The 14,742-nt window shown below is 39.5% G+C and overlaps 1 protein-coding gene across 2 annotated transcripts in view; it reads right to left on the reverse strand.

Annotated features, from left to right (window-relative positions):
- Positions 1-14,742, reverse strand: part of lnpk (lunapark, ER junction formation factor) — a 51,768-nt gene that overhangs the window by 30,923 nt on the left and 6,103 nt on the right. The window lies entirely within an intron of this gene.

The following is a 14,742-nucleotide window of genomic DNA, read 5'->3' on the forward strand; positions in this document are numbered from 1 at the left end:
AAAACAGAAACACCACCAAAAAAAAAAAAAAAAAAAAAAAAAAAAAAAAAATCGGTTACTTCAAATCTGTAGTTACAGAGTTTGTCCGCTGCGTGGCAGTGTTGCATTTCTTGTTATTAAAGCGTGGCTGTTCTATGGTGTAATGATTGGCACATCTGATCAGAGATCAATTCATATAACCTATTCTGCCAGAGTGAAAAATGTTCAAACTGCCCGCCATCAATAAGTTGCGACTATAGGTTAATTTACTTGAGTGTAATTAAAAGGCTTGTTTTACACAATAACCTTTTTTTTTTTTTTTTCCTTTAACCATCTTGCGGTTGAATTTAAGATGAAACATTAAACATGAAGGAGCCTACCTTCAGAAAATGCAGCTGCTGCTGTGTTAATATTTTGTAAGTCTTTCAGGAAATAATATATAAACAAAAAAATTGTTTCAGATGTTCGCAGATTTTTTTTTTTTTGAAAAATGGTTGAAGACTTGATCATAAATCAAAAGGCTTTTTTTAAAAATTAATATTAGGAAATGCATGTAGCTTAAGAGGAGGGGGATTTGCGATTTGAGTTCATAGTATTTTCATCTTTCATGTCATGAAACAAATCGTCGTTTTAAATTTGTAAATGTGGGATAGGCCCGTGGTGAGCAGGGTGTGTGATGCTACTTCCGCTTTCTGCTCGCTCTTCAAAATAAAACTTTCGAGGTCTCTGCACTCCCCCTCGATCTGCATTCTAATCACAGCCTTCAAAGCCAGCAACCCTGTACGGAGGACACTTTCAGTAAAATGAGGACAAAAACTATAGCTACAATCTAAAATTTCAACTCCCTCTTCTGAGTGTCTCATTTTACAGCTATTTATTGAAAGAGACACAAAAAAGGGGCAAATTTGTTAAAACAAAAATAGAAAAGCACAAAGACCAAAAATTGAATTTTTTTTTTTTTTTTTCTGGTTTTCTTTCCCCCACTGTTTAAGGCGTCCTTTTGTTTTTATTAGACTCCTTTAAACTCAAATGTAAGCACATACAATTTGTGTAACTATAACCTCCCAAATAAGGACGGCTGCCATCGCCATTAAAATGGAAACAAATGTTAGAAATACATAATACAACATCTCTCTGAAGACACATTCGTGAAGACCTTTCAGAAAGCTGAAGTTTAAAATCATAACTTATAGCACAGTAAATGCATTCCGAGCATATGGTGACTAAATTAATGTTTATTTAAATTAGAGCACACTGGGATGTTTAAAACCCAGGCTGAAAATTGGACGGGAACTTTTTACCTATAATGTTGGATGTTTTGTATAATTTTAAGTCACTCAAATCTGGTTATAGTTATTTAAATTTCGGTTGAATAAAAAATAAGTGAAGTGACAGGACTGCAGCATAAACAGCACAACCAGTGTTTATATTTATTGCTATAAAGCACAAAATGGCCACTGGGGGCAGACAAATGATTGGCTGGAAAATTCACTCAAAAAAAACCAAATACAAAAAAATTAAATTTCATATCAGCCTAAAATGGGCCTACGTTATGAACTGGGACATTTAGCTCATTTTATTGGATTGAAAAAAAAGTTGAGCTACAAATAGGCTGAACCACTAACTGGAAAATCAGATCAAATCTTAACAGGGAGTTTTTCATGCAGCAAATGTTAGAGGGCTGTAATAATCACTGCACCACTCAGGTCGTCCAACATATCCCAGATTACCCTTTAATAAAATCTCAGTCAAAATAAATAAGAAATAAAATGAAATTATAGGTTTAAAGTTTATTATTTGTGTTTAAATTGAAAAAAAAAATAGTTTAGTAAGAATACTGTACTTCTGTGACAATATTTCAACATCAAGCAGGAATTTTAGATTAGATGAGCAAGCCTATTGATACCGTTCAGAAAAAAATTAAATAAAGAATCAAAAACTAAAGGACCGATTTCATTTAATAGTTGAAGTAATAGTTGATTGTTGAATTTATTCTCATAAAAACAATGTAAACCACTTTTCGATTATTTTTAGTCCCACTATTCACACACTGATAATATACCGAAACAAAGAAGCAGAAAATAGGCATAACCTCACAAAAAGATCTCAGAAATTTGATAGTTGGATATTTTCCAATACAGTCCGTTTGTTCTATAAATTACACACATTTTCTGTTGAGTAACTTCGTTTATTTCGTTTTTTGTTTGTTTTGTTTTTTTGGGGGGTAGGGGGGTGGGGAGGGGAGGTTTGAGGCCTGCATCGAATTTATAATGTATATGCCGTTTTCGTTTTGCTTCCTTGCAATAAATAACAGACACAGCTTGACATTTATTTGGCTTTATGTTTACATAAAAAAATTCTGACATCGTTGTGGTCGAAAAGAAAACTATCACCTGATAAAAATGCAGAAGGATTATAAAGGGCCTTTTTTTTTTAATTTGTTTTGCTTACAATGGATTTATCGAGGTCTTGTTCGTGTGTGTGCGTGTGCGTGCGTACGTGCGTGTGCGTACGTGCGTGCGTGTGTGTGTATGTGTGTGTGTCTGCGTAGTGTTTGTTTATTTGTAAATGCCGCAGCTTTCTCCTGAATCCAGCTGCTACGGATTCCCTTTTTTGTTGTTGTCTGCAAACTCTCTCTCTCTCTCTCTCACACACACACACACACACACGGGTCATAAAAACGGGTTTTACGAGGCGACGCCCGCCGCCATTGGCCGCTGACTGTCATGTGTGCGCGTGCAGTGCGCACCCTCACGGGGAACCTCGCCTCGCGCGCTCTCGTCAGCACAGAGCTGCTCCACGGCACCCCGCGCGCCTCCATGATCGGTAGGTAAACAGTTTCCCTCCAGGTTTTTTTTTTTTTGTGTGTTTTTTTTGGTCTCTACTACATTGTTTCGCTGTAAAATCCGATTTTTTTTTTTTTTCATTTATTCGTTCAATTTTGTGTTTTCATGTAAAAATCTGTAACATGGGCTTCATTTGTTGACACACATCGGATATAAAATTAGTTGGTTACCAAATGGCTGTAAAAAAAAAAAAAAAAAAAAAAGAAAGTGGTGAAAAACATACCCACATTTTTTTCTTGTGCATGTTTCCATTGTCTAAATCTTTTCTTCTAAACTTATTTTTGTAAACAGAATGGATTTCTACTGATTTCTGGCTGAAATTTCGATTATTTGATTTGATTTCCGTTTTTTTTTTTTTTTTTGTCTGTTGATCTTGGGAATGCTGCAGAGAAAAATTTAGTCCGGCAGACTGACAGGTACCAACAACACTGAGCCCTAAACATTAAACTGTTATTGAACAGCTGTAATGGCGTGAAAACGATAAATTGAATCCATTAATGACGTATTTTCTGAAGGTCCATGGACCGGTGAGATTTAATATCATGTTGCAAAATAGGAGAATTCAACCACAAGCAGGCTTTTTCTACAGACTGTACAGTGTGCTGCATATTACTGAATATCAGAACGTATAATTGCAAAGATGAATACGACTTCTAATGTGTCTGCACACAGAAGAAATGAGAGGAATCCTGTTGAAGTCATCAGGGTACTGTAAAAATGTTACAAGGAAAAACAGGCAGGAAGCAACACCATCCTCTACTAATAAGTCGGTACAATTACCACACCTGCTGCAGAAAACCTTCACCTATACCTACATTTATGTCTGTTTATGAGTCAAAAATGCCATAGTAGTGCAATATCTGCATGCATTGGAGAGGTAATCAGTCCAACTTCATATTGCAGAAGGATGATACCAACTGCTTCCTGCAGCCTTCAGCAGTTCTCATTAAAGGAGACACTTTACCAAATATCTTCAAAACGCACATGCGTGCAAATTTGGTCATTTTCATAAATGTGTGTCCGTTTCACTTATCAATACTACATTTATGACACAGTGTAGCTTTATATGTCCTTCAGGTGGGAAAAAAAACAACAACTTTATGATTAGTTCAATGCAAACTATGCAAATTATTTTCTTTTTGTTTTAAAGTGTTTTTTTTTTTTTTTAAGAGCCATGAGGTTTCCACAGAGATAATCTGCTTTCTGATTGCACGTATGATATCAGAAAATATCTATATTCTCTTTGTCCCGTTATCTTCGCTCACGCCGAATTCTTTCGAGGCCCCCAAAGACTGAATTCCTCGTCCCTCCACCATAAAACGGACTTGGACAGATGGACAGAAGCGGACAGAAGGAATCCTCTCCTCTCCCCCCATGTTTTTGTTTTCACTGACGTTTCTTTCTTTATGAGGGCAGCCCAAGTGTCAGAGCGACAAAGACGGCAGAAAGACAGTATATTCTCCCTTTTCTCAAATTTGATGTTTCTTTTTTTCTTTCTTGGCGAGGGCAGCGGGCGGGGGTGTTTGAGAGATACGGAGAAACAAAGACAGTATTTCACCGGTGCTGCTCAGTCGAGCTCAGCTGGCACTCAGTATTTACAACCTACTGCAATGCGGCAGGGAATCTGTGTGTGTGTGTGTGTGTGTGCGTGTTTTTATGTCAGTGTGTGTAGCAGAGAAACAAAGAGACAAAAGGAGATAGGGAAGACGGTGACGTAGAGAATGAGGCAAACATTAAATTAAAGGCGGTGACCGACAGAAAAGAGACAAGACAGGCAGGCGGGAACAAAGACGTGTTGGTGTGAGATGTGTTTGTGTGTGTTCGAGATAAAACACAGCTCGTCTCTTTTTTTTGTTCCTTGCAGGACGGTGCAAAAGACTTCAGACTCAGACAGACAAACACGAAGCTTGAAAACGACCTGCAGGTTTGTCCTGAAGAGTTTTGATTTTAGCAAACAACTGCAAAATAAACTACAATCGAATTTTGAGAATCCACGAGGATCATTTCTGGTTTTTAAAAGCCTCTCTTCTTTGACACCGTCACATTTTCAGAAGCTCAACGTTTTGCATTGAACTGATTCTTTCTTTTAAAAAAACCCATCTTTTTCAGATCCCGAAGGGCTCGAGGAAGTTGGCAATTTTCACCGGATTCAGGTAAAACTAAAGAAAACAAAAGAGTGAAAATGTATTTCATTATCTATCAACAATGATTTAACTCGATAATATCCGGGTTTTTTTTCATATTCTGACAAATTAACAAATTTCCAAGTGGATTTAAGAAACAGAAAATTAAAACAAAAAACAAAAACAGGATGTAACTGTTGATAAATCAGGTAATAGATGTACATATCTTCAGTCATTAGGCTAGGGGTGCTGTTGTTACTATGAGCCACCAGGGGGCGGTAACAGTCAAGAAACATGTGATGCACACTGCAGATGCTGCTAGAAACTCAGAGAACAAACCCTGCATCCACCTGCATGGAGAAACATCTGCATGAGAATACGAGACAAAACAAAACTCGTTTCTATACTGTCGATAAGAAAAACTGTCGCTGGAAGCTCCCAATGAAAATACTACTAGTTCTGCCAAAGAGGCCAACATTTTTATTTCTTTTCTTTTTTTTTTTAAGATAAGGGAAAAATGCTGCATCTTTTGTTGGCTTCTCGCAGTATCTTTTGAACACTAGATGGCGCTACAGACTCAGTAGAGACATTTTACAGCACTGCATGAGCACAGATTGGAGCTCTTTTAAATCAGCCTCAGTCCGTCCAGACTCAGGTACAGACATCATCTCCAGTTCGGTCAGTTTGGAGGTCATTAGATTACTTGTGCTTTAAATTGCACCTCGACCAGAAGGACTCTTTCTCTCTCTGTGTCCCGGGACCTTTTTGGTTTTTTTTGTTTGTTTTTTTTGGCCGGTCTGGTTGTGATTTTCAGTTACAGCAGCTAGGAGGCGTCATTAGGCAGGACGCCAAGCCGAGGCGCAGTAAATCATCCAGTCAATTGGTTTGTGGTTTAAAAAAAAAAAACGGCGCTGACGCTTTGTTCTAAAGAAAAGATGTTCTGCACTGTGAAGTACTTAAACAATGAACATCTGCCTCAACATTATTAATAACGTTTAATCATATATTTAAGAGTCAGGCGGTTGCTGAGCGTTTGGGGGGAATTTCTCCAAAAATTCTGAAAAAGACAAACAACAAAAAAAAAATACAAGAGAAGCCTGTTATTCTGTTGAACATTAAAATAAGGTGAATTACGTGTTACATTTCAGTGGATAGATGCTCAATAATGCGCGTTGATTAAATTGAAATGCAAACATTTTAGTTTATTAATCTTCTTCTTCTCAGTGATAGGCCAGCGGTTTTGTATTTGCAGCAGCAGGCCCGTGTTTTGTTGCGAGTCATTCGAAGCGTCTTTTTCAAAGATATTTATGTGTAACTTTTGGTTTAACGTCTTGTTTTGACACTTAAACGTCCTCAGCAGCCGCAGAGCCGCTAAAGCAAGCAAAGCGGTGTCCAGCTTGACACAAAGACACACACACGCGGAGCCGCGGTGTGTTTTCACAGGGCCGGTTTATGGCTTTATTGCTCCCCATTTACGGAAATCAAAGCAGGAAACAAATGCTCCAAACAGCATTCCAGACACATCCGGAAAAATGCAAAGCAGCGTTCAGTCTCTCTCTCTCTCTCTCTCTCTCTCTCACTCAGTTTGTTTTGGAGGAAAGTGCTGCAGTGCAAAAGACAGGGAGGTCCCCAACGTGCATGCGGGACTCCCTGTTTTACGCACACACGAAATTACGCACGAGTTGTTGTTGTTTTTTTTATTCCGTTCACAATGAAAGAAAACTGAAAATAATTCGATTAAAACTTCGTAAATTAGAAGGAAATAGTCTTATTTTAGTATCCTCAAAAAGTGAGAAACTCTTGCTAAAAATTAAAATCGAAAAGTGGACAAATACAATGCAACCGAAACGACCACAAAACGGTTCATTTAAAAGAAAAAAAAAAAAAAATCTCTTAACAGCACAAACCCCCACAGATTAAAGTTTTTTTTTTTTTTTCTTTTTTTTTTCTTTGGCGCCATTATCGAATAAAGTGGCTCTCGGTTCAGGGGCCTAATAATTTATGAACCCTTGTGGGAGTGAAGAAGAAGAAGAAGAAAAAAAAAAAAAAAAAAAAGCTGAGCACGTGACGGTAATAAAGTGTGTTTTATTGCCGGCGGTTTGACAAGCCCCAAAATATAACTCAGAGAGAATAGCCGACAGGCGGCCAGATGGGATTGGTAGCTGATATTTGTCCGAAATCAACAGAATGCTCTTTGTGAGGCTGAGAGGAACCGCGGCGACGCGTCCAATAATCCGTTTTGATCCGCTGCGCGCGGGGGATTTTACTCCAAAACATCGGGTTTTAACGCGAGAGCAGAGCAGAAAGTAAGTGCGTCTTGTTTTCATATTTGGCACAGATATGAAGTTATGACTGTAAAAAGGGGCAGAGGGGGGGGGAAGGGGAGGGGGGAGGCAAAAGGGACGAGGGGTGGGGTGGGGGGGAAGTGTACCCCGAATTAAAGCGGTGGTCGGGGGACCACCTAAAGGCCCTTGGTGGAGTGAGTGAGGGGTCGAGAGATCCACCTGTAGTCCAATATATAATCTAATTAACTGAGAGTACAAGTCAGTCTTTGGAATTCCGGACATCAAATTCGGTGAATTTCACGGAGTTATCGCGGATAAATTCAAGACGTGTTTCAGGGTAAGAACTGAACTCTTTTAAGAGATTTCTGCTTATTTATCTCGAGTTTATAAAGTCAAAAAATTATTTGTAAAACTGTTCAGGAGGGATACAAATTGTCAGAGATGCAGAATTATGAAAGAGTTTTTAGTGCTTTTAATAAACATTTAATATCCTTAAAAATATACATGAGGCAATTCACTAAATAATTATAATAATTTTGTTTAAAGCATCTTTTTTTTTTTTTAAGGTCTAGGATTTTTCAAGGCTCTTTCGTGGGAACTCTCATTTAAAGGAGGACTGTTTAGAGTCAGCTTTAATTTTTTTTTTTATCTGCATTTTACTCACGATGCCAACAACCTACTCTTTGTAATTCCTTTGGTTGTTTTTATTTCGTTTTTAAATGTCTATGGGGTTTGTGTTTTAACATGTTTTGTAGAAAATCATTGTACGTGCAATAATATCGGTATACTTGTACATGTATGTGTGTGTGGGGTGTGTGTGTGTGTGTGTGTGTGTGTGTGTGTGTGTGTGTGTGTGTGTGTGTGTGTGTGTGTGTGTGTGTGTGTGCAGGATTTCGATGTGGCACGCGTGTTCTTCAGTCGGGCAAAACCTTATTCCAGATGTTGAGGATTATCAGGCTAATGCTCGTTTTGACATGATAATCTCCCATTTAGGACTATAATATTCCTAATAATAATATTAATATTAATAATAATAATAATAATAATAATAGGAACAGAGACGAAGCGCGACATTTGGTCCGTTCATGTCTGCAGGTTGGAGGATGTTTTGTCGCATTCAGAATGATGTCCTGTTCTCGCCGCATTGCTGGATGTTTGTGTGGATTATATCTGAACGCAGTTCGCGTTAACACGAGTTATGGCCCTTTGTTGTGACGTTAAATATTGCAGCTATCTCTGGGACTCCTCTACATGCTGTAAACAGAAGCGAGGAGAGAATAAAGCAGCAGTTTATGGCAGGGAGAAAATTTGGATTACAGTCACAGCTGGGGACTCGGTTCCATAACCGCATGACAAGCACACACACACACACACACACACACACACACACACACACACACACACACACACACACACACACAAATACACTGCATTAAAAGAGTGACATTAATCTTTGAAACAACCGCTGACTAAATCATGTTGAGGGCTGCAGAACACCAGAGCAGAGACTCAAGCTGCACGCTGCAGCAAATGTTCTAATATTATAGGCAAACATTCGAAGAAATAAATCTCTTAAATTTGGGATTTGACTTGTTAATGTCAAAATATAATTTTTCAAATTGTATTTATTCTTTTTAGGTTACTGCAGTAAAGTCTTTTATTTCTTTATTTTTGATGAAAACGGCAAGCTGCATTAGGTATAATTGGTGCAACTGTGCAGGCTCTACACAGACTTTTAAAGGTTTTCATGAGCTACAGTTATTGTTATGTATAGAGGCTGTATGATTTGTGTTGTATATACCTCGCAGTGCATTTTTTTTTTTTTAAATGTCAAACACTTAGTTTATAATATTCTGGAAACCAGGCAAGCTAAATTAATTTTGGTATCCGGTATTTTGATAAAAAAAAAAAAAAATGCAATATCAGTTTCAGAGCCATTAAATGGAGCTGAATAGTTGAATGATTAAACTTTAATAAGAGCGATAAAACGATGAACCTGCGATTTTAACGAGCGGCTAATATGGCTCCATTAAAAATGAATAGGTTTTGTGGTTGCAGTGAGTCTTTGCGCAGCATCTGATTTGATTTAAAAACCCTCATCGTGCATATAATCTGCTCCGTTTACAGTCGTGTATTTTGCGGTCCCAGTCCGAGACGGTGCGCACAGGGGTTCCCATGATGGGCTGGAGGTCGCAGTTAATGTCTAAACCGGGTTAAAGCAGCTCTCAGCTCGGCTTTGACCCGGCAGAGGGCCGGGGGTGGAGGGGTGAGCCGGCGGTCAGCCTGTCTAAGATGAAAAAGTGAAACGACCCCAAGAAAGAAAAGCCACAACTTGAATGGCTTTATCCCACAGACCCAACTCGCGATGAGAAGGCGAATTTATTTATGAGTCTCTTTTAAAAGCGGTGTATAGATAACCTGCCTGTTATACGAGCTGCAGACCCGAGTGATGAAATTAAACCTGGAAAACGAGCTTGGGAGGAAAATGTATGAATTGAAAAGCATCCAATATAAAACATCGGTCTGCAGCTTGAATTTTCAAAGAGACAACATGGGGTGAAAATGAGTAATTAAACATACACCGGGGCTGACGTCAATCAATACTTTCCCAATGATTAAAAATTGATATATGACAGCAGCAGAAAAAAAAAAAAAAAAAAAAAAAAAAAGGCAAAACAGTCCAATCTGTTCAAATTCAAATTTGTGGACAATATTTGGATATAAAAACGGACCTTTAACCTTTGATGTCGGAGCAGCGTTCGCCTTTGCACAACAATAATCTATCTACACACACAACAGAGAGAGAGGGAGAAGGAGAAGGAGAGGGAGAACCGCGCGGAACAATGGGCTCGCGACTCCCGCAGGCCGCGTGAACTCTGGATGGTCCCCAGCTCGAGCCCCTGCGTTGGCCTGTCCAGCGCGAGGACTAATGAAACGGTGAACCAGCGGTCAACGATTCTGATTGACCCCCCCGCGACCCGACGGCAGCTAGGCTACATTCTTAAAAGAAGAATGCTCTTTCAAAAAAGCGAAACATCACTCCGTTGTTGTTGTTGCTGCCTCTTTAAAAAAAAAAAAAGAAAAGTCCACCAAAGTTCAGAGCTGGGGAGGCCCCCATTCAAGAGGCGAGAGCTAATGACTCCTGTTTTTGACTCCTATTTAGCAGAGGAATCTAAAGGCTGGAATAATTGTGAAAAATGAAAGTTTTAGGTCAAAGTCCTTTTTTATTTTTTTTTTATTTTTTTTATTTTTTCCAGGCGGTGTGGATTAATAGTTTAAACTGAAAAGGTTTGGGATCTGCAGAAAGGTTCAGTTTCATTAGTCAACCAAATCGATCTGAACTGTTCAGGATTTAAAGCTCTTTTGTATTTGTCTTACCCACTGTTTCATGTGAAACCAATCAAGCTACACACAAACTTTTTGCTGCTCTTTTCTCTCTCTCTCTCTCTCTCTCACACACACACACACACACACACACACACACACACACACACACACACACACACACACACACACACACACACACACACAGCTTCTTCTTTTTTTTTTTTTTTGTGTTAACAAATGGTTCTGACTTTTCACCAACCACTCATTCAGCCAGCCATGGGAATTTAGTACATGTAAACAGGAGGAATGAGCGTCTGCCAGAACACAAAAAACAGCCCCGAGGCAAGAAATGGAAACAGAAACTCCCTGTGGCATCTTGACCGAATAATTTACACATGCACAACAAATGTCAGCAATATTCATGGTAATACATTACGCTGTTTGAATAAAGACGTTGAGGTGTGGGAATGGAAAACGACGAGGATAATGAGGCCTTCAGTAAAGCGTGGCACTTACAAGGGGTATAAAGCAATAACATATCTCATCCTGTATGTTATTCTTTAAAATATATCCCGCCGTTAACAGTCTTCACCATAACAACAATAACCAAATCATGTCTACGCTGTCACTTGAATTCAAACGTCCTTGGATGGGACTTGTAGGTGCTTTCGCCGGCTGTTGACAGCAGATGTTGAACAGTAAAATTGTAAAAGGGGGCTGGGGACCATCGTTAATGTATTTCAGTAGGAACTGAAATGGGAAATTTTGATTTACTCTGCAGGGAAATCTTCTCCTGCGATCCTTGTTTTTTTTTTTTAGTCCAATTTGGAGGTCCAGGCCAGAAAGGACCCACTATGAGCTTCAAATGCTGCTCACGTTTGCACTGCGGCTGCTTGTTTACCAGCAAAGTTTTGGCAGGTGACCAGCTGTCATCTTCAAAGCTGTAAAGCTGGACTGCGCTGTGCTGAAACTGTAAGAGAGTTCGAGCTATCCGCTGCTGACCGCCTGTAAAATAGGTTGTTTTCTGCATGGCTGTTATCAAACATCTAAATTAAACCCTGCGTCCCAAATCGCATACTTTTCCTTCTACTTTTAATACCAACACTTAAAAAGTATGTACTCTTGCATGTAAGTACGTATACAATTGGGAAATATGAATTCATAAAAATGCGACTTGAATTTTTGACCCCTCTTGGTCTTACATTTGATGTAAAAAGAGAAAAGGATGCGATTTGGAATGAGTAAGCTTCTTTTTAATGCCTTTTCTTTTCTTGTTTTTGTTTTTTTTCCAACTCTTTGTGGCTCAGTTGATGTGAGGTATCTTTCTCCTGCGCAAAGGATTGTGGGTCAGAGTAGCATGCTGGCCTGCACACTGCAAAATACAAAACGGATGTAGTAGGACATCCTGGTACTTTTGGCATACTACATTTCACACACTAGGTATTGGGGAGGCACTAAATCTTTCTCTGGCATACTTAATAGTATCGTAGCATATCGGGACACAGACATTGTGTCCCAAGATCTGTTCAACCAAGTCAGATTTCTAAAGCAAGTCATTCATTTTCATGTTTCTAGATATAACACCTCTTTTTCCGACCCCGGTTAAAGTACATATACGTCAAATAAAAGGCTTGGCGCTCATTGGAAGAGCAATGAATGCTCATTACGACCAAGGTCAGACTTGAAAACTGCACTGTGCTGATCGACGTCTCATCATGGAGACGGTTTTAAAACATCCATACGGGATTTCAACGTATTTCTAACACCTCGGTGTAGTTCAATTACTAGTAACAAAGAGACATTTCATTTCACGTCACTTGTCCACTCGTTATTTATGAAAGGACTTTGTTACCCATCATGTCGCCATGTCTAACATGACGAAGATGAGCTTCCCCTCCTGCTGTAAATCCCTCTCCTACTGCGCCGCCGGACAGATCCCCCCCAAAACCCGATATCCACCTTGTATCCAGCGCGGTGCGCTACCGGGGCTGCCAGTCTCCCCGATGATGATCTCACTGCTTTACAGTAATTACACATATGTATCAAAATTAACGCGCCTACGCCCTGTAATGAGTTATTGATGTCGAGAGCTACATGCTACAGCATCCATTAATGGTTTCAATAAATTATACAATGACACGCCGAACAACAGGGAACACGCACATCTTAAAAATGAAGGTTGACTAGTGCTTTTAAGTACTGTAATTATTTCTAGGCAGAGCATTAGTCAATACAATGTCCTCTGCGGTGGGAGGGGAAAGAAAAAAAAAAAAAAAAGAAAGAAATGCGAGCGAGGACGTTATGAGTGTAAATCTCTGTCGACAACAAAAAAGAAGTCATCAGCAGCCGGCCGTGACGTGAACCTTCGCCTATATATACCCTGTAGAACCGAATGTGTGTGGAGCTGCCTCGGTCACAGATTGGGTTCTAGGGGAGTCTATGGGCGATGACTAACCATCCGTCAAAATCCGAGACATGGGAAAGGGGAAAAAAAAAAAAAAAAAAACCCGAATGGCTGCTTTTCGTGCTTTTTCCTTTGCCAAAGGATCAAGTCTCTTTTCGGTTCTGTTTCTTTTGTATTCTAACACTGCCCTTCGCTTTGCTGCTTTGGGTGTTTGGTTTGTGCGCAGAGTAGCTTCAGCGAGGTGAAAGTTAAAGCCGTCACGTCGTCCCTCTTTCAACGCTATAAAATGGGACGATGCCACTGGGTCTAATCCCCCCTGGATCCATTTAAGGTTTTGCTCAGTTAAGTCTCGTTTCAAAAGCAAAACATCAATTTGGCTGCAGCACCTTAACACAATATTGATCCGTGTGTCCTGGAAGTGCGCGTAAACCTGATCCAGATTTCACTCAAAATCCGCTGCATCTTCCGCGGGCTGTAATTTTTCTGCATAGATCTGTGCACGTGAATGCCTTTAAAAAAAATTAATCTGGCTTTATCTTAGCTGCAGTAATGACGTTGATAACTGCCTGATAAGAAACTAAAGGTTTTGTTTGCCAGTAAATGATGTAAACTTCACACTTCCCAATAAAGTGCCTTTTTCTTCAGGGCACCTCAAAGAGTTTTGTCTTTTGCTTATTTTATGTTAAAAAAAAAAGAAAAAAGAAGCTTTGAAACGGATGGAAATGTTCTTTAAACTGCCACAAAAATGAGATTTATGACCTATCCGGTGGCTTATCAGTCATTCATTATGAGCTAGTTTGAACAAATGAGTCATTAGATGGGATAGATTAAGGCCATATATTCATTAGTTCACATGTTCTGTCAGCCATGCCAGAACCTTTCAAACCCATTACAACCTCCACAGGAGCTCTTCTGATGGCCCGGCCGAGCCAAAACATTTTTTTTTTTTTTTATATCCTCTGCTCTTTGTAGGAGTTTTAATTCCAGCTAGTTTCTAGGGCAGAAATACAAGTACATGGCAGGAGATGTAAAGAGGTTTTTGGCTGAGCTTCAGACCTTAGAGAGCAGCTGCAGCCAAAGAAGAAATCCTCATGAAATTCTGAAGGATATAACGGATTTGTTGTCTATTCCCAAGTGGAAAGATGAGGTTTTTTTTTTTTAAGACTTTGGCATTTTGAACAGAAAAGCGTTACCGAAAGACCAAAAATAAACTTAATACGAGTGACTTTCTTCCTGTGAGGGCTTAAATTTAACGTCTTTCTAACTAATCTCTTTCACTTTTGTCAGGTGGGGCATCCAACTTAATTCAGCTTCATTTTTTTTTTTTTAACCCCTGTCACATCTTCTTTGGTCCAGCATGCTTTAGCATCATTTTTTAAGCCAAGCAATGCATTTAGCCACCCCTCCTTTAAAAAGCAGAGTTGATGGTGGTGGTGAACGGGACACCTCGACCTGACCCCCAGCCCTAACAAAGCCAACTACTAGTCACTGTCTGGGAACCTTTTATTCCCATTCTTTTTATCGGAGGCCTTTCTGACCGGCCACGTTTTGTTGTCCGTCCCTTTGACTCGCCACAAGGCCAAATATGGCCCCGCCGTCCTTCAATATGGGTGAGATTAATTTTTCAGCCCGGCCATCTGTGGGGGTAAAAGTCAGTCAGCTAAAAGTCATAAATCTACAGTCTATGGGTTCTGAATAGGTGCTGGGTGTGGGAGGGGGTGGGGATGTAGAATAGATAGAAAGGGTAGATAGATGGAGATAGAAAGGATAGATAGATA

The sequence above is a fragment of the Embiotoca jacksoni genome, unplaced genomic scaffold (assembly GCF_022577435.1).
Source record: "Embiotoca jacksoni isolate LCO1_2020_lvr unplaced genomic scaffold, fEmbJac1.0.p SCAF_12, whole genome shotgun sequence".
NCBI lineage: Eukaryota > Metazoa > Chordata > Actinopteri > Embiotocidae > Embiotoca > Embiotoca jacksoni.